Raw genomic sequence first — 20271 nt, forward strand, 5'->3', positions numbered from 1 at the left:
CCAGCAGAGCTTCTGCTCGTAAGAAAAAACACCGTTCAGAAGCAAATTTACCCCACCATGACTGTACTGGTACCACTGATCTGCCTTGTCTTTAAAAGAGACATAGCTGTAAATATGGAGTCTGATTCAAAGGAGATTCCTCTGAAATTGCCATCTTCTTTAATGACTGCAAAATGACTCCCAGATCAGCATGAGCAAAGCAAATATTCTGGTGGCAGCAGAGTTCTAACAGCACAGAGCAGTGGTGAGTACACATAATTCTGTGAGCTCAGGAACCAAGGATGTCTGATGTCCTATTGGTTTGTGTCTCAAGACAGAGTTCCCAAGAACCGCATGTCCAAGCAGGGCTAAGCTCACTGTAAAGTCCCCTTATCAGTGGAAGCCTTAGCAAGATTTCTTTCTTTTGAGATCTTTCTCCCTCTCTCAAATTTTGATTGCCATTGACTAAAAGTCAGTGGAGAGTAGAGGTAATTGCACGGGCACACATACACATGCACTCTTCCACACGCTCATCATAACTGTATCAAAGCCTTTTCCTGTAGAAACCAGCCTAATACTGTTGCAAATGCAAACACATCTGCCCCAGACCGCTGGGGTGGACTGCCATTCCCTCCAGTGTGCAAGGGTGCTCAGTTGCTGGGAATCTAATACCCATCTAGAAGTGATGAATCCATGTCCTTTAAACTGCCTTGCCTGTGATACAAATAAAAAGCCAGAATGAGCTCCTTCACTTTACAAGCAGTGATAAATGCAGTAGAAGCCACTTAATTAGTCTATGATAAATTGCATGCCCAATTAATTGTGATGATTGCCTAGGGGGCAAAACCCAACTCCAGGCAGTCTGATGACTCCAAAGAAGAGACTAATGGCACACTTCAGTGAGCGCTGGAGAGTCTCCTCCCATGCCCTTCCTGCTGTTGTTGGTGGCTGAATCACAACAGTTAACTGCCAGGGATGTATTTGCTTGCACCAGCTTCTCCCCAATTTGACATTTTCTTCATTCTATGCTGGTTAAATGAATCAATACTATCTTAATACAGTGTTTCCTATTGTCCTATCATACATGGTTATACCATGGACTTGAGATGTAATTAATGAAATATTAAATGAGTGCAATGGGCTTCCTTATCCCTCGGAGTTGTAGATGGGAATTGGGAGGAAACACATTAAAGATAAAGGAGTTACCTGAATGTTAAATCAGCATAGCTCTGAAAGCTGTGCTTCATATATTTATGTACAGAGCCTGTGAAGCATTGCCGTTGCAAGCAGGGTTGTACCAGTTTGAAAAAAAAGGTGGTTTTACAATGATTTTGCCAAACCAGTGACAAAGACCATGCAGACATTGCTGTTTCAGTTTTAAAACAGTAAATGACTTCACGGGGTAAACTCAGGTCCCAAATGTGCCATCTGCTTGTTTGCGGTTTATTTACTTTATACATGATCGAGCTTAGTGCTCGTCTTGGTTCCTATTACATAATGATGTTATGATAACCACATAATTAATGTTTTTAGTGTTTAGCAGCTAAATGAGATGCAAAAAGAGAGAGAGAAATATCTGATGTTTAAATAGAAATTCTTGTAAAATGCCCAGTAGGAGCCACGTTTTATTCTATGATATTTAATCTACAATTTAGCATATATAATAATTAATATTAGCTTACAGTGACCATTCCTGGGATGTTAATGAGTGAGTGAAACAAATCCTTTTGTCTATTTTTTCTTCACACATTTTTTTTTTCTCTTAGATATTAATTTCCTAAACTTCACATAATTTCAACAAAAAGTCGATAACAAGTGACACATGATTAAGAGAGGCAAAAATATTTCGCTTTACTTGGGGAGCAGTTGAAGGACATCCTGGAAATCTCACGAAAAATATATTCTTGAAAATCTCTCCATTTTTTTCAGGCCTTCTACTCCTGCAAGCATCTGAATGCTTATACTCTTGCCCCTTCTTATTTCTTATACAAATGTGAAGCTTATATTCTTGCCCCTTCTTATTTGGAAAGTTAACCTCTCCGCAAATGCAACTAGAGGTTGAGCAGAAACATATGGAGAAAATACGTGTTGTTCTGGTTCCATGAAAAATTATGAAGTGGAGGTGAAAAATATGATCTCAGTGGGGGAAGAGGAGGTCAATGAGAAATTTGTCCCTGTTTCAAATATTTTCCCATCGTAGACTAGATTGGGCAACGTTCTTCCCAGATGAGGATCATAGAAATATGTCTCCAGTGATTTGCCTCTAGCCTCTTGCAGGGTGGATTTCTGTCAGGAATTCTTGTAATTCTTAACGATGTTTTAGATTGCAAGAGTTCAGATAAAGAACTCCATACATTCACAAAAAACCAAGTTCTACTGACGTTTGTAACAATGCACAAAGCTAATGCCTGCTATTAAGAAAGTGCTTTATAGGAATAATTTTGAAATGGAGTTACGTATTATTAATGGAGACAGATTTGATGGTGAAGTAAACTGCATTTGGCAGCAAGAACATTTACTAAAAATGTCGTTAAAGAATTCAGGCTGAATGCTACCAAGTATTTTGTAACTCCCTCCACTGACTTCTTGGCCTCTCTTTCTCTTTCATGTCTGGTAAGTAGCTTGAAGTGGTTGATGAACATTAGAACTGAGGAAGTCTGGCTTCTCACTGCTGGTTGTCTAAAGGTTTGTTGGCTTTGACACCTAAGAAGAAGGAAGCTCCACCCCAGTCCATGCCCCATTTTGTGCATTTAGAGACTTCCTAAGGCTTTTCTTTCATGTAGGTTCTACAGTGTCAAACAAGAAGTAGGGGTTTTACCATAACTATTTCCTCAGCGGAGGTAATTTTGCAACTGTTTTCTAATAACGAGTGCCACTTTCCACAATTTAGAAAATTTGAGATCTCTTCCAACCTACCCATGACAAATTTGTATCAACACAATTTGACATCATAGAATCATAGAATGGCTAGGGTTGGAAAGATCATCAAGTTCCAACCTCCCTGCCATGGGCAGGGACACCCTCCACTAGACCAGGTTGCTCAAAGCCCCATCCAGCCTGGCCTTGAACACCTCCGGGGATGGGGCATCCACAACTTCCCCGGGCAACCTGTGCCAGTGCCTCACCACCCTCACAGTAAAAAAACTTCCTCCCAATATCTAATCTAAATCTACCGTCTTTCAGCTTGAAGTCACTAACCCACGTCCTATCACTAAACTTCCTGATCAAGAGTCCCTCCCCATCTCTCCTGTAGCCCCCTTCAGGTACTGGAAGGCTGCTGTAAGGTCTCCCCAGAGCCTTCTCTTCTCCAGGCCAAACAATCCCAACTCTCTCAGCCTGTCCTTGTATGGGAGGTGCTCCAGCCCTCTGATCATCTTTGTGGCCCTCCTCTGGACTCTCTCCAACAGGTCCATATATTTTGCTAAAGTTTTCCACTAAATGATAAAGAAAAATCGACAATTCAGTAGGCTTTAATATGCACCTAGTGTGCCACCACAGGAATAATTTCTCAGAAACCTCGCCTTTAAAAAGCAGAATCCATGTGGAAGTATTTCATCAAACACGGTATTCAGTGTAATCTCTGGGAAAAAATGCAACTTACTGCTGCATCGCTTACTGAGTGGCATCTCTACTTGAAATGAAGTAGTTACAGTGTCAGTGAAATTAAGTAGTTACATTTGGAATGAAATGCAGCCTCAAAGACCGGTTTACCACCCAGGTGATCTCTGGGACAGACTGGAAACATCAGCAGTAGCCCTGCTTATATAGCCCTCATTTTCGTTTAAAAATTGATAAGGTGATCCTGTTCTTCTGAAGTTTACTGACTGCAAATAATACTGAAAGTACCCAGGATTTTTGTGCCATACCACTTAATGTTGGTTATAAATAGCCACACAGAGGTAGAATTGGAAAGTGAGAAAGTATTCTAAATGAGGGAAAGTTTCACCTTCAGCACCTGAAATCAAAGCAGATGGAAGTAAATATATATATTTATTTATTATTTTTGTTTTCACTAGGTATAATTTATTTTTCCACTGCATATTGGAGGCCTCTGCAAGGCCTGGCACTGAGATCTCCACTCATTCAATTTAGGACAAGAACCTGTAAAGACTACATGGTCTGAAGCTGGACATCTTCGGTTAGGACTGTGAGCTGGCATCCATGATCTGTACTTAGAGTAGGTACTATGACCTTGACTCCCAAAGGCAACAAAATTTTAGTCATGGACTTTCCCAGCTCCTTAGGGAGTGCTGAAGGCACAAAGTATTTCCTCTGGCAGCTGTACGACTTTCCCAGCTGGATGAAGTACCTCCCTCTCCTTAGGGCTTAAGAGCAGACCTTGCCATAAACATAGGTCTCTTTTTTTCAAAGTCTTACTGGGATTTGGTACTGACGTCATCTCAACCCTCACAGGAGCTGGCTGGAGCCACCACCTCAGAGGTGTGATGGGTTAGCCCTTGGCTGGGGGCCAAACCACACACACCCGCTCACACAATTCCCACCCCCATCCGAGGCTAGGGGAGAGAATTAAAAGGGGTAAATGGAAAAGAGGACTCGTGGGTTGAGATAAGGACAATTTAATAACTAAACTACAATAATATTGAAAATAATACTATATACAAATGAGTGATACACAGTGATACTACCCCGATACTACCCCACCCGATAATAAAGACTCAGCCTGTTCCCAGCTAATGATCCCGGAACAGGGGGAGTCAACCCCGGAGCAGGGAGGGGTCCCAAAACCTCCTGGAGCAGAAGGGAGAGTCCCCGAAACACCACACTCACAAACCGAAGATAACAGTCCGAGCGTGCCAGAGTGAGACCTCGGAGCAGGGGGAGAGGGTCCCGAAACTCACAGAACGGAGATAAGAGTCTGAGCGTCCCAGACTGAGAGCCGACCAGGGTGTGGAGGCAGGGGGGGAAGGCCTTGGGAGAGCGATCCAGAGCCAGAAGAGAACCGAAACCAAAAGGGCCTCGGAACCAAAAAGGGGCGATCTTCCGGGTGTCCTCACCTATATACTGGGCATGACGATGACGTGTATGTTATGAAATAGACTATTGGTCACTCTGGTTCTCAATCTAGTAACCGAAGAACAAATCCTGGGCTAGCAGCTCAGGCTGTGCCCTCCCAGGTCCGCCCCCCACCCCCGTCTGTGAAGAGCGAAGAGGCTGAAGGTCCTTGAAATATCCTAGCAATGATTATAAAACATTCCTTTCATGTCAACTTTTCTGAGCACAAATCCAAAAGACAGCCTCTTGCTAGCTATTATGAAGAAAGTTAACTCTGTCTCTGCTTAACCCAGGACAGGGGGCTACCCTGTCCTCGGGGAGACTTCATAGGGACATGAAGTAGAGGATGAAACCTATGTCTGACAGTCTTCCTGAGGAGGAGTTAAGTTTGTTCTGCTCTTCACCAAAGTACTTAAATATTTGTTTACACCGGAGGGAGAAAGAGGGAACTTGGCATTGCTCAAGTAAGGGCAGCCCAGCTGGAACCAGCTCCAGGGACTGTCCATCTTTGCTGGGAAACCCTGGTTACCAGTAAGCGTTTGCTGGGAAATGATGCCAGCACCCACACTTTGTAGAGTCCAAGCTGATGTTCTCCATCTTCCAAGCAGGACAGACAGGCCTGCACCCTGAGCAGAGGTACGTTGGGGGTTTGCAGGAGCCGAACTCCTGGGGCATCAGGCGTGTTGACAGAATTTCACAGAATCACAGAATCACAGAATCACAGAATGTTAGAGATTGGAAGGGACCTCGAAAGATCATCTAGTCCAATCCCCCTGCCGGAGCAGGAACACCTAGATCAGATCACACAGTGGCAGACGAAAAGAGGGTGGTGGATTTGAGGAGTGAAATTTGAGTAAATGCACTCCAACCCTGCAGTCTATGCAGGAGTTTGAATCCCTCTGTGGATATTGGCCTATATAAAAAGCTGCTGGACTGTGTTTTTACATAAGATCCTGAGTGACTTTGTAAGCCTTCATCAGTTTCCAAATCCTTCACTTTCAACAACAGTGCTCTTTGTAAAAAAAAATTAGTATATTAAGCCCTGTCATAGACTTGGGCTTGAATATACTCAGAAAAGTTCCACACAATGGCATCTTAATACCTAGACAAATGCAAAGTTTATATACTGAAGCTGTCCAGCAGCAGTAAGAATAAGAGCAGTAAGACTTTTTTAATATTTTGTTGTGGGTTTTTTTTACAACAACCTCTATTTTTGAAACAGGCAGAGGAAAATCTTCTCAAGCTGTAAGCTCAGCGTCCCCGGAGTGAATAGGGTTCAATGTAGCATGGATAATTTGTTTGCTTTGCAATTATTTTCCATCAGTGGAGACAAATTGATTTGTACAATAAAATTGACGGACACTGCAAGGCAGCTGGCTTTCTAAACTGCAAAAGAATTTGACTAGGTTAAGTGAGTATCAAATTTTTTGAGGATTGGGATGTCCTTTTGTACTGGTAAAACTAGCAACAATTTTAGGGCTTGCCAGTGATTGCTATGTGAAATTCAGCATCAGAAAATGCCAGAACAGTTGTTCTTAATACCACTGTGAGCAGGACCATTGCCAGTTTATTAGTGACCTGTTTTGAAAATGTTTTCCACCAAAACAGAAATCAAAATGCAGGAAAAGAAGCTGATAGTAGAGAAGATTAATAAGTAGGAAGGAAATAGCAATAATTGCCTCCAAAGTGTCCTTAATTATTAAAGGAAATTAGATATTTAACATAAGCCAGAGATGAGGATGCTGGGCAACAGGAGAGTTTCTGCCAGAGAAAAGCCTGTAGCAAACGCTTTATCTGGAACTTAGGAACATGATCTGTCAGTGAGGTATATTTCCAGAAAACGCTGGTATAAGAAGCAAAGAAGAAACAACCTTTTTGTGCTGCAACTAGAACATTTGCATGATTTTCCAAATAAAAATATTTACAGCCCATAAAATCTAAACAGAGATTGACTTCCATGCTTTTACATTTCTGTTTAAAAAACAAAGAGTTGGTCTGGCTTCTCAAGAGCCCTGGCAAAACTTTGGTACTTACATGTTCAAATGCTAAGTGTGATTGGGAATGCCATAGTATGTGGCAGCTGCCTGGAATGAGGCTTTGATTCCACTTTTCACAACACTGGGTTAATCAAGACATACTGTTATATTCAACCTAAAAGCAGAATGTGTCCCAGAAAAAATGCTGGATCTAAAAGTTCAGTAAATTGCTCTGGTTAAACTCCATTTGGATGTTCCAAGTGTTAAACTTCATTGCAGACATCAGGATTAGATTAGTGATACTGTCAGTTTTGCAAAAGTCCAAGATCAGCACTAAGTAAGGGAGAAGTTTGCTAAGACAGGCTAGATTCTCTTTGCCCAAACTTAAAGGATCTGGGAAAAATTGATACTGTACAGTTCAAGCACATTTGTCTGGGCTTAATATATAAGGTAAACAAAGTGCTCCAAGCACCGATCAAAGTGCAGTTTTGGGGGCCAGTGGCATGATCTTTAGGTGTGAGAAAGAAAGTTTTGAGGAAGAAGGTCACATGTTTGAAGGTCCAGACAATCAAGCTTTGGCTTGACCTCTCTGCTTAACTGGGAGCAGCTCTCCCCAGCTACTCATGTGAGCAGGGTTCAGAGGTTACCAATTACTTAGGGAGGCTGAGAAAGTTGTATGGAGCTGCTCTCAGCTGCCATTTCACATTAGCATCAGGCCACTTGCAGGTAGGCCATCGTGGTTAATGCTTCACCGCCAGTCACTGGTGTTCAGCTTGCAATTGCCGCAGCAGCAGCATCGCGTCCCACTGAGGGGCTCTTCGTGTCTGCCCTACGGCACAACCACTCCAGCACTGCTTGCCATCCCCCCGCATTCATGTGTCACATAGCTGCACCCCTGCTATGTTGGGGTTGTTTTAATTGCTTGACTGTTGACCAGGTAACATTCTTTTTCCTTTTTCCCCTTTTTTTTCCTTTTTTTTTTTTTTTCCTCTGAATATTTCAGAGCCATCAATAGAAATGAGTGAAATGCTTTAATTGGTTACAGATATTGAGATGATCAGAGTCATTTCAGACTTTTTCTTACAAGTCTTAAAATAATATATGTGCCTGCACACACTTCATTACTAACAAATTAAGTAAGGGTGACTTATAACCTTATGATAGCAAAAGGATACAAAAATACCTTCCATAAAAGTCTTGTAAGTTATATTAAATTCCTGAAACTTATACTCTTAATTTAAGAGCTTATATCATTTTCCAACTTTAGAAGTTAGAATTGCCCTTAGAAATTATCTGGGGGGGATAGATTGTGTCAAATGAGCTCCCTGGGGGAGTTCTCATGCTTTCTTCTGAAGCTGCTCTCTCGGGTAGTGACAAACAGGATATTGAACTACCCAGGCCTCTGGTTTGATCCAGTATGGAAAGTCCTATTCTTTCTGTTTCACAAATAGGATTTGGGGTTTTGGAGTTTTTGCTATGTGGAAGTCACAAAATCAAAAATGATCACACTTCCCTAACACAAGACATATTTTCATTCTAAAAATGAGTCAGTTTCCTTTCAGAAATAAGTATGGTTTTGATTACACATCCTTTTACTTTCCATGGAAAATGAGTACATTTCTGCTTGGAAATACACAAGTGAAGAAATTTTCTAGGAAATTGTGAGCCACTTCGAGCTTACAAGGAAAGGCAAAAGCAGTGCATCCTTAGACTGTGAATACACCATTTCACCTAAACTGCCATAATATATATTTATAGTTATTTATTTATGACTTTTTAAAAGTCAAAACCCTGCCCACAGTAAAAAATTTCTTCCTAATACCTGATCTAAATCTACCCTCTTTCAGCTTAAATCTGTTAGCCCTTGTCCTATCACTACACTTCTTAATAAAGAGTCCCTCCCTATCTCTCCTGTAGCTCCCTTTAAGTACTGGAAGGCTGCTGTAAGGTCCCCCCAGAGTCTTCTCTTCTCCAGGCTAAACAACGCCAACTCTCTCATTATGTTCTCATATGGGAGGTGCTCCAGCCCCCTGACCATCTTCGTGGCCCTCCTCTGGACTTGCTCTAACAGGTCCATGTCTTTCCTGTGCTGAAGACTCCAGAGCTGGATGCAGTACTCCAGGTGGGACCTCATGAGAGCAGAGTAGAGGGGGAGAATCACCACGCTCAACATGCTGGTCATGCTTCTTTTGATGCAGGCCAGTATACAGTTGGCTTTCTGGGCTGCAATTGCACATTGCCGGCTCATGTTAAGCTTCTTACCACAAACACCACCAAATCCTTCTCTTCAGGGATGCTTTCAATCCACTCATTGCCCAGCCTGGATTTGTGCTTGGGGTGTCCCCAACCAACGTGCAGGACCTTGCACTTGGCCTTGTTGAACTTCATGATCTTGGCATAGGCCCACCTCTCAAGTCTGCCAAGGTCCCTCTGGATGGCATCCTTTCCCTCCAACATGTCCACCACACCACACAGCCTGTTGTCATCAGTAAACTTGCTGAGGGTGCACTCCATCCCACTGTCCATGTCTCCAACAAAGATGTTAAACAACACCAGTCCCAGTACCGACCCCTGTGGATCACCACTTGTCACCAGTCTCCACTTGGACATTGTGCTGGTGACTACAACCCTTTGAGTGCGACCATCCAGCCTGTTCCTTATCCACTGAGTGGTCCTTCTGTCAAATCTGTGTCTCTCCAATTTAGAGACAAGGATGTCATGCAGGACAATGTCAAATGTTTTGCATAAGTCCAGGTAGATGATGTCAGTTGCTCTTCCCTTATCCACCAATGCTATAATCCCGTCGTAGAAGGCCACCAAATTTGTCAGGCATCATTCGCCCTTAGGGAAGACATGTTGGCTGTCGCCAATCACCTCCTTATTTTCCATGTGCCTTAGCATAATTTCCAGGAGGATCTTCCCCATGACCTTGCCGGGCACAGAGGTGAGACTGACCAGCTTGCAGTTCCCCAGGTCTTCCTTTTTTATCTTTCTGAAAATTGGAGTCATGTTTCCCTTTTTCCAGTCAGTGGGCACTTCACCAGACTGCCGTGGCTTCTCAAATAAGATGGATAGTGGCTTAGCAACTTAATTTGCCTGTTCTCTCGGGACCCATGGATGCACCTCATCCTTGTGCATCTTCATGTTCCTTAGATGGTCTCAAACCTGATTTTCTCCTGCAGCTGGTGGTTCTTCCTTCTCCCAGTCCCTACCTTTGAAACACACAGTAACATTTTGAAACATGCAGTAACATTTTTTTGTACAGAAATTGGCATTATCATTTTTGTGCTGGAGAGATTTCATCAGTTTTTATCTAATGTGGGACACATGTTTTGTCAACTGGACATTCTTTGAAAAGAAATATTTGCAAATGTAAACATATTTTGGCATTTGATAGTAATTAGCATAGAATAAAGAAAATCTAGAGATCTGATTTAGGAAAAAGAAATAAGTGGCGGGGGGCCAGATCCGCTGCTTGGACAATTTCTCTGTATTCCTCCCAGGCTACCTGTCCTTGCTTTCACCCTCTGTAGGTTTCCTTTTTGTGTTTGTTTGTTCAGGAGTTCCTTATTCATCCATGCACACTTCCTGATGTTTTTGCCTGACTTCATCTTTGTTGGGCTGCATTGTTCCTGATCTTGGAGGTGATCCTTGAATATTAACCAGCTTTCTTGGGCCCCTCTTTCCTCCAGGGCATTATCTCCTGGTACTCTACCAAGCAGATCCCTGAAGAGGCCAAAGTCTGCTTTCCTCAAGTCCAGGGTAGTGAGCTGCTGGGTCTTGAACTCCACCATTTCATGGTCACTGCAGCCAAGCCTTCCCTTGAGCTTCACTTTCCCCGCCAGCCTTTCCTTGTTGGTGAAAACAAGGTCCAGCATAGCACCTCTCCTTGTTGGCTCCTCTGTCACTTGGAGAAGGAAGTTATTGTCAACATATTCCAAGAACGTCCTGGCTTGCTTATGCTGTGCTGTGTTGTCCCTCCAACAGATATCAGGGTGGTTGAAGTCCCCCATGAGGACCAGGGCTTGTGAACATGAGGCTACTCCTATCTGTCAATAGAGGGTCTCATCCTCTCAGTCTTCCTGGTCTGGTGGCCTGTAGTGGACCCCCACTATAGTGTCACATGTCCCTGCCCTCCCTATAATCCTTACCCATAGGCTCTCAGTTGGCTCTTCATCCATCCCCAGGTGGAGCTGCATGCACTCTAGCTGATCACTGACATAGAGGGTGACACCCCCTCCGTGTCACCCCTGCCTGTCCTTCCTAAAGAGCCTGTATCCCTCCATTCCAACCCTCCAGTCATAGGAACCATCCCACCCCATCTCCATGATGAGGAATACACAGGCACATTGCAAATGTTCCAGTTTGAATCGGGCGCTTTTTGCTACCATTTGCCAAGTGAGGTTGAATGGGGTGGCAATGATTTTCCATTTAATTTTTAAATAAGTTACTTTTCTCAAAAAAAATTCCAGTGGCATTTCCACTGTTAAGAAAATCTTGACTGGCTAATCTTTTTGAGAACTTAGTCCTGTCACTGTGGTTTTTGTAAGAGAATTTAATTTATACCTCAATGTAAATGGAGTTACAACTACTTGTCTGTGGCTAGGAAAATACAATCACTTTCACAGAAAAGAAAAAAAAAAAAAAAAAGGAAAGAGCAACAAGCATAGACCATACTCAGAAAGGTCAGGATATGGTTTTCAATAGAATTTATAGGGCTCATGGGTCCAAATTGCAATGTCTATAGCCTTTATGTAGTATAATGTAATAGGTATCTTCAGTAGGGTTACTGATGAAAGAGGAAGGAAATGCAAGGATGAACACATGTTTTAAGTGTTCTAGACCCCACTTTGTGCAGATCTGTCCCTCTGCAGAAATGTTTTCTGATTTCAATCCTCACTATCCAAAGACAATTCAAGGCATTGCATAAATTTCAGGAAGAAGTCTATTGAGAATTCCAGGGAGGAGAATAGCCAGGAAAAGATTCCTGGAAAAACAGGGCTTGTAGACATTTTTCAGCTCATTACTCACTTGTATCGTGAGTAAAAGGGAAAAGCCATAGGAAGAAAAGAGAAAGTACATGAAACTTGAGATGTGTTTTGGATGAGCATTAGAGGCATAGACCCTAAGATATAACAACAAGTAGAGATCCAATTTAGAAGCTTGACAATAGACAGAAGACATTATTTCTATCTGTTTCACATTATCCTCTGTCAAACAAAACATTTATTAGATTACATGCCCTATTATGCATGAACTCAATATTGAAAGAAATGCTACTGTAAAATATTCTTCTGTATTTACTGTAAAAACATTCTTATAGTTGTTCTATACAAAAGAAATGGCAATCCAGGCTTTTCTGTGAGTAGTATTTGCAAAAAATTCCAAGTGTGGCATTACAAAACGTTTAGGTGTTTAATACTACCATCATTAACTTCATGATAAAACCGCCTTATGCCCTGTGTGAATTCAGTGGGTTTAAGAATATACTTTAAAGAAACTTCAGTCAAAAATCCCAATGCAGTGCAGAAGCAAAAAAACGTACTGCAGAGAGAAATTTTTCCTAGCAAAAGTGTCAGGAGTAGCAATTAGGGGAAGATCTGGAAACTTGGAGTGATATAGGTGACAGGGACTTCATGAATTTAACTGTGTATGAAAGAAAAAAATCCTGAAGGTACAACAAGTTTTTTTAACATACTGTCATATGTAAATCTCAATACCAGACCCAGTTTGGAGCCCTTATAGAGATTCTGCAATGATGTTCTGGATGGCTGAAAAAGGCCATAGGTCACAGGGAGAATTTTGCAATGTATATTTAAAAGTTTTCCTTCCTTTTTATCAGTGAAAATTTCAAGACTGAGCAATGTTAAAATAAAAATATTGAAATGTCTGTTGTACACCTTCTTTTCATCACTGATTGTATTTAAAAGTCACACATGCTATATCAGATATGTATGGTATGTTAGCTTTTCTCTGAAATATTCTGCCCTGATTTCTCCATGAGGCCGTACTGAGTTTTCAATTCCTTGAATGATGCAGGCAGCACTTATTTCAATGTACCATCTGGTGTTAAGTGAATTCGATAGGAGATAGGACCTTGGAAAGATGGGAGTGTTTGATCAAAATATGATAGAGAAATTATATATAAATTACACAACAGACTCTTTATTGCTTGTTCTTCTTTTTAAACAATATCTCTCATCCAGGTAGGAACTTGTGATAGTGCCACCTGATTGAATAACCAGTCACATGCTATAAATAATAGAGTAATAAAAAAAAAGCAAATAGTTGAAGTAGCATGTCTGTTGAAACCTTCTGGTGAAAAATGCACCCCAGTTTAGTTAGTGACTGCTTCTGAAGAATAAGCTCCTCAGTAGAAATCAAGGGCTCCACTTGTGACAGGTATATGACCAATAAGTCAATAGTTTGCTTTGATCTGTCATGATGTCAGTCTGCAGTCCAGACCAGACCAGTGCCTAGGATGTGTCAGTCAGACTCAGACACAGAGAGATTGATTGTCATCTCAATGGACAAGACAGAAAAATGTGGAGGAATAAAACAGACGTTTAAGATGGCAAGAGCTAGGTAAGAGATTCAGGAGAGAAACAGGAGTAGAACTCAAGTCTGATGTCCGTGAGGTCTTGAGAAAGGCTTTCTGATGCTTTAAGGGTCTTGTTGCTGTGTGCTTCAAAGGGATGCAAGCAGTGAATTTGGGGTGCATAGAACATCAAATCACCCAGATTATGGATTTAAAAAGCATGGTGCTACTTCAAAGCAATAGTGAAAAGCCTTTGTCTTTGTGCCTCTCAAGTGGAATTAATTGTTCCTAGGAACCTCAAAGTGTTGTTTTGTCTCCTTCTGCTCTAAAGTTTATTAGTCTTCATGATAATTTGCAGAGGAATTTTGACAAACATGTTGAGAAAGTACAGAGTTTGTAGGGTGGTGGTTTTTACCCCCTAATCATTCAAAACTGAAGAAATGTCCCCAGACTTTGAAAATTAAATCATCAACATCACCACCATCTCAGCTGATCCTGGTTAAGCTAATACAAAGAACAAATAATCACAGCAGGCAAAGCACAGCTGAAAAGGTCAAAGGCTGCTGCTGTAGTGGCAGGCTCCTGAAGGATGCTGTGTCTTGGATGAGTAGCTGCTGAATGGTGTCAGGAGAGCCAAGGGAGCTTTTGGTTGATTTATCAGAGTGAGGAAGTTGGATGACACTAAGCTTCAGATCAAATGAGGTCTTTGAAATGATAGTTCTACCGAATTTGTTGCACACTGCTGAGATGTACTGATACCAGCCAGGCCACATAGGATTGTGTTTCACTACAAAGTGGCTCTTTTTGAAATAGCCCAGTGGACCCCAAGAAGAGAGGTAGTAGGAAAAACAAAGAAAGGTTGAGCAGACTGAAGTTCTGATCTCCCTTTATGTAGGGAGATAGATGTGGTGAGAAATGGTGCTTTTCCATCCCACTGGTGCACAGAAAACGCAACAGACAATAATATCATATAGTCATAGAATCATAGAATGGCTAGGGTTGGAATGGACCTTAAAGATCATCTAGTTCCAACTCCCCTGCTATGGGCAGGGTCACCTTCCACTAGACCAGGTTGCTCAAAGCCTCATCCAGCCTGGCCTTGAACACCTCCAGGGATGGGACATCCACAGCTTCCCTGGGCAACTTGTTCCAGTGTCTCCCCAGCCTCACAGTGAAAAATTTCTTCCTAATGCCTAGTCTAAATCTACCCTTTTTCTCTTCTGTCTGCAAGGTCAGCACACCAGCGATTTTGTAGAAACTTGCAGCACTTGAACAACATCACATTATGATGACAGCAAAACTTATTAAAGGGGATAATGCAAAAGATGCAAAATAAAGCCAACTTTTCCACTACGAGATTGAAATCAAGATATCTGGGTTCAGTTCCCAAGTCTGCGGTAATACTGAATGAATTAAAACAAAGTAAATGCCTATACTCATCCACTCAAGTGGCTGGTAAGTCCCTCACCTGCTGCCTTTTTTGTCAATCGCCTTTGAACTAAAATATTTTTGTCAACTGTCGGGTCTTTAGCAGCAGGGTTCTATCTAATTGCAATGCTATAATACACAAGATAGGTTTTAAAAGATCAATATCTTTATTTTCTTTTTCTGTATTCTGAACCTATATAAAGATAAAACCCTGCCCTGATAATTAACATGATCAAAGGTAACAGCGAGTTCTTCCACTACATGCTTCACCACCCTAAAGAAAGGTTAAGACTCATTCAAGTGAATAGCACCCCTCTTCGTCATGCAAAAGCTAAACTTCCCTATTTAAAATAGTTATAGAAGTACACTTTTTTCCTTGTCTAGCTTTATATTTCATTATATTATTCCTTAGCAAATGTATTTTGTTAAAAGAGCATTTTGAAAGAGATGGTGGGTGACTTCAGCCAAAATCTTGTTTCTTTTTGCCATGTGCAGTCTATCTCCAGTGTTTCAAGCGGTTTTTATTGTCATTTTTGTTGGTTTTCACTGGTAGTAACTAGCTAAGCAGAAACAGACCTGTGATGACAGTAATATGTTACAGTGGGTACTGCAGAAGGTGGGAAAGTGTCACAAGGAAAGGGGGAAATGGGCAGATACAGCCAAACTGCTCCTTTTTGGAGTATTCCCAGGTTCAGAACAGTGTAATGGGAACCATCCCAGGATACTTTAGCTCTTTCTTGCCAGGAAGAAACCGTTCACATATAGTCTTACAGTTCCTACATGCATGAAAGATGTAACTAGCTTCAGCAGCCTCAGCAAGGACCTGTGGACATCAGCAGTAGCACACAGGGTTTAAGAGTTTTTTTCCTGAATGTTTGCTCTCCTCTTGTGCAGCTACTGATACCTGTGCAAGCATTTCCCTTTTCCTATATTTGTTCTACCTTGCCCACTTTTACCTACCCTGTTCCCCTCCATTATCATCCCTTATTTCTCTTTCATGTCTTCTCCCAGCTGTGATCTGGCTTGGATGCAGAGCATCAGATGTATAAGGATACTCAGATTACTTTGGAGACAAGGATGAAGTTGTGTAGTGGAAAATCTAACCTTGTGGAGTTTTAATAGCAGTGATTGCTCCAGCTCTGCCATTTGGAAAGGCTGCTGTCTGCAGCTGCATGTCATGGCCATCCTTATAGATATCACCGTCCTCCTGGTGCCAGCTGAGCATCTAGTGGTAGTGATGCCTCTCCTTCCAGTGATAAGAAGCCAAGCCTGCAAATTTGACCAAGAAACTCTTTTTTAGTGTACAGCAGCCATAGCTTTCTCTGCCTGTGTGGTTCTCCAGCATGTTCCTCCTCCAGCTCAGTCTGGCTTTTGCCTTCGCTCAGCACTTCTCAAGAGTCACCCCCCGCCTCGCTCTCCTCCTGATGGCAATGGTTATGCCCTATAGCAGCGATTTTTAAGGATTATCCTCTACCCCTGCTGGCTAGGCCAGACAGGCGGGCAATTGCTAGGAGTAGCTGTCTCCTTCCTAGCTGATGCATTGTACTTGCTTTCTCTTTTATGTGTGCTGGCATGACTTGCAAAGTGTTATTTTAGTTGCAGTCATAACTAAAGCTAATAAAATGCTATTATGGTTAATTATATTCACTGGTGAGGCACTTAAACTTTACATGAAATGGCATCCCAGTAGGCTTGAGTTTTCATAACACATGGCAGTTGGAATGGCAAGGTTTTAAAAAACATGTAATTTCATTAGAGTAACAAGACAACCACTTGAGTAGTCTTTTTATGACATGTTTAATGATGCTGCCATATGGATGGCTTGTAAACAAAAAAAAAACTACGGAAGGCTAGATGAGGTAAGGGACACATACATCTGGCAGAGTATATCCCAGCATGCTTCATGCACTTGCAGCTTTAATAAGCACTTCTCAGCACCTTGTGCTTATGAAAAGATGCAGTGAGGCTGTATTCATTCTTGCCCATTTGCAGAACTGATTTTTATTTAAAATTAAAAATAAAAAAAGGTGTGTGAGGCTGTTATAAATTCCTCTCAGGCCCTTGGAATGTCCTGCTGTATACTAAGGAGTTTTTCTCACTGACTTTGGTGACTAAAAGTTTATTCCCTACTGATCTCTGTGCTACTAACTTCGAAGCTAGCTCCACAGTTTTGTGGAGATGACCTTTCCTACCCTTTAGGTACCTTGGAAAAATATTTTGGGACACCATGTTATTAATGGGGTGCCCTAATGTTAACCTACTGTAGTTAGCTTGAGCCTAGTAAAGAGTATTTATTTATGAAATCAAAGAGAGTGTTACAAAGGTTCACAGAGAAGCTGGTGATAGAAAGTAAAATTATATTTACCTACAAGTAAAATCAAGGAGACCTGTCTCCTTCTCCATACTCAGATGCATAGGTGCAGGTGTTCTTATGACCCATAGCACCAGGGAATTTGATTGTGCTCACTTCAGAGGGCATTCACAGGAAAGAATCTTCAGTTTGGGATTTGTAAAAACTTCTGTTCCTCTCTACCTCAGGTTTGTCAGAGGATTCATGCATGATCGTATTTTCCCCCTTCTCAGTTCCTATTTCTCAGATTATTGGACCTCAGTTTGGAAGATGGTTCTGAACTTCTAGGCTAATAACTTTTCTCAATGTTTTGGAAATAACTACTATCTTTGGCAAACTAGATGTTTGACAGTCATTATGGCAGATCCTTTCCTGTAGAAAAGTTATATACTTCTTTGTGCCTGGTACAGTATTTTGCAAATATCAGACAAACTGTCTCTGTTCTCCAGAACATATAGCTCACATGAACATGCAATTGACAACCATATTTTACAGAAAGCAGCTTGTACTGACTCCTGACTGAATTTATATATGGTTATAAATAACTACTACAAGGTGTTAATCGCCAAAGAGGCATAACTCCATCACAGTCTCAACTTTTTAGATATACAATAATAAAAGTTTTAAAAGACTTCCAATGGAAGTTATATCAGTTGTCCAATCTTTACCTGTTAATCACTTTTGCTGTCAAGAGTTTTGAGTGGTTCCAAGCAGGTCTGTCAATCAGGACTGCTCAACAGATATCCGCAGAAAACGAGATTAATTAATATTCTGTGGGTAGGATTACACTTGCAGGGAATACAGAAGCACAGGATTAGGCAAATACATATGTGAAGTGGAGGAAAGCTCTAGGTGTCCTTCATGGCCACTGAGGGATAGAGAAGGCAGGCACTGAATTAGCCAGATGAAAGAGGTTAATGGGGTGGAATGGGCAAAGGAAATTTGCAGAACGATAGGAAAAGCAGACAATGGGGGAAAGGGAAGGAAGAGCCCTCCCCCTGCCAGCACAACAGAAAAATTTAGGGTGGGAAGGACTAAGAGCAGCAGAAGAGTGACACTGACAGCTTGGAAACCTCAGAAGCACTGAGATGGCCATCAGAAGAACTTTTGATGAGCCATCATAAAGTTGGAAATTGGGGCACTTTTGTTCATTGTGAAATAAAGGAAACCCGGCACACTTTAGTTTCCCTAAAATGTTTTGCCCTTTTAATGGGTGACTTCAGGGCTCATTAAAGAATAAAACCAGCAACATGGACTTAAGGAACATGAAATGTGGGCAGGTGTTATGCAATCTCTTGTGTGTGTAATTCTGCCCCGGTACCTGCCATGTCACTTGTGACCTATAATGATAACACCTCTGAACTTTCACTTCTGTGCTCCTTTTAACGACAAACTGCAGTAGTTTGGGACTCTGTGATGACTTTGTGATGTTGACAACTGGAAACCAGCGTTAAACCACTAAATTATTTTTAATAACAACCAAACATAGGATGCAAAATCTCTAGAGACAACCTAACTTGCCAACTCTGCTATTAAAAATATGATTTGCCAAGAAGCAATCCACTATTTACATATCTATTTTCTTTTAAAATACTTTTTTAAAACAAAGAACTACTAAATCTTGGCAGAGGCTTTTGGCAAATGCAACAAATATATTACGAACAGATTTTTATAGTATGTTTCCACGTTATTTTTGCTGTACACTCTAGACCTATGCAAAAGCTTTGTTATATATTTTCTCTTTATGAATGGAAAATAGTCATTAAAGCCAGAGAAGAAATACATTTCCCATATAGTTCAGGATAATAGTTACAATTGAAGAAACATTTTTGTCTTGATACTGTGTAAGTGGCATTGCCCAAGACTGCCATTCATACAAGAAACAAGCTTAACAAATTAAATCATTCACATATGCCTTCATAGTTCTAAAATATTTTCTAATTACATTGTTTCCAAAGACCATTTTAACATCTCAAAAGCAAGTCTCTTCAAGCAAAGGTAGGTGCTTCTTGAGGTCTTTCCTTTCTTTCCACTGTAAAGCCAGTTTGCAAAGCAAGACCAACTGCTCTGTTTGCCTGTGAATATTTGCTCTCAGAAGTGAGAACTATGGATTTTTAGAGTTTAGGAATTGGTGGATAGAGGTTTCTGGAGAAGAACAATGAGTAACTGCGGAGCATGGGATGTTTTTGAACCTTTTGAGTGTGTTTGTGTCTGAGAACCATTCTAGTCTGTGGATGCTTTGTTTGCTTTTCTGTCCCACTGCATTATGTGCTGCCACATTTCAGGTGCATAGGGATCATCACATAGATGCTGACAGCAAAATTTCCATTTCACAAATAAACCAAAAAGGGAAGTAAAAAGAGTAAAGTTTCTCCTCTAACCCACATAGAGGGCAAATTATAGAGGCCAGACAAGGATAATAAAAGTGTATGATTGACAGCTGACAGAATGCCAGTGAAAATTTCTCTCCCCCTTAGGATATTTTTTTGATAATCTTTGCCGATTTAATACTTTATGGAACTAGAGATATTTCTTTCATCATTATGGATATTTTCTGAAGGGTGGGGGTTGTACTTGTCAATTGTACATCAAAATAGGGTAGATAGACAGGGAAGTGAAATGTAAACAACAGCTCCAGGTTTGTTTTTCTCCTTGGGTTGTTGGGGGATGTTTTTGTACATGAAGGTTAACAGAGCACAGTAGCAGCTTTCGTCAGTTCTTAAGGACGTTTGACCAATGCTCCCATATAACTCAGCTGACCTCAGTGTTATTACCTGGTTTTGTATCTTATAGTAAAAAAAAAAAAAAATCTATTCTGAAGTGTGACTGCAAAGCAGCATAATGGGCTTACCTGTTTGTGGTATTTAAAGACTACATATTGCCTATAAACATGTATATAATTTTCTGCTGGTTAGTCCATCGTTTCGCCACAAGGTCTATCAGTCCACTGGGTCATTGTCTGTTTTATACACCTGCAAATTTTTTGT

Source organism: Pterocles gutturalis, unplaced genomic scaffold (assembly GCF_000699245.1).
Source record: "Pterocles gutturalis isolate BGI_N339 unplaced genomic scaffold, ASM69924v1 scaffold9081, whole genome shotgun sequence".
NCBI classification, from domain to species: domain Eukaryota; kingdom Metazoa; phylum Chordata; class Aves; order Pterocliformes; family Pteroclidae; genus Pterocles; species Pterocles gutturalis.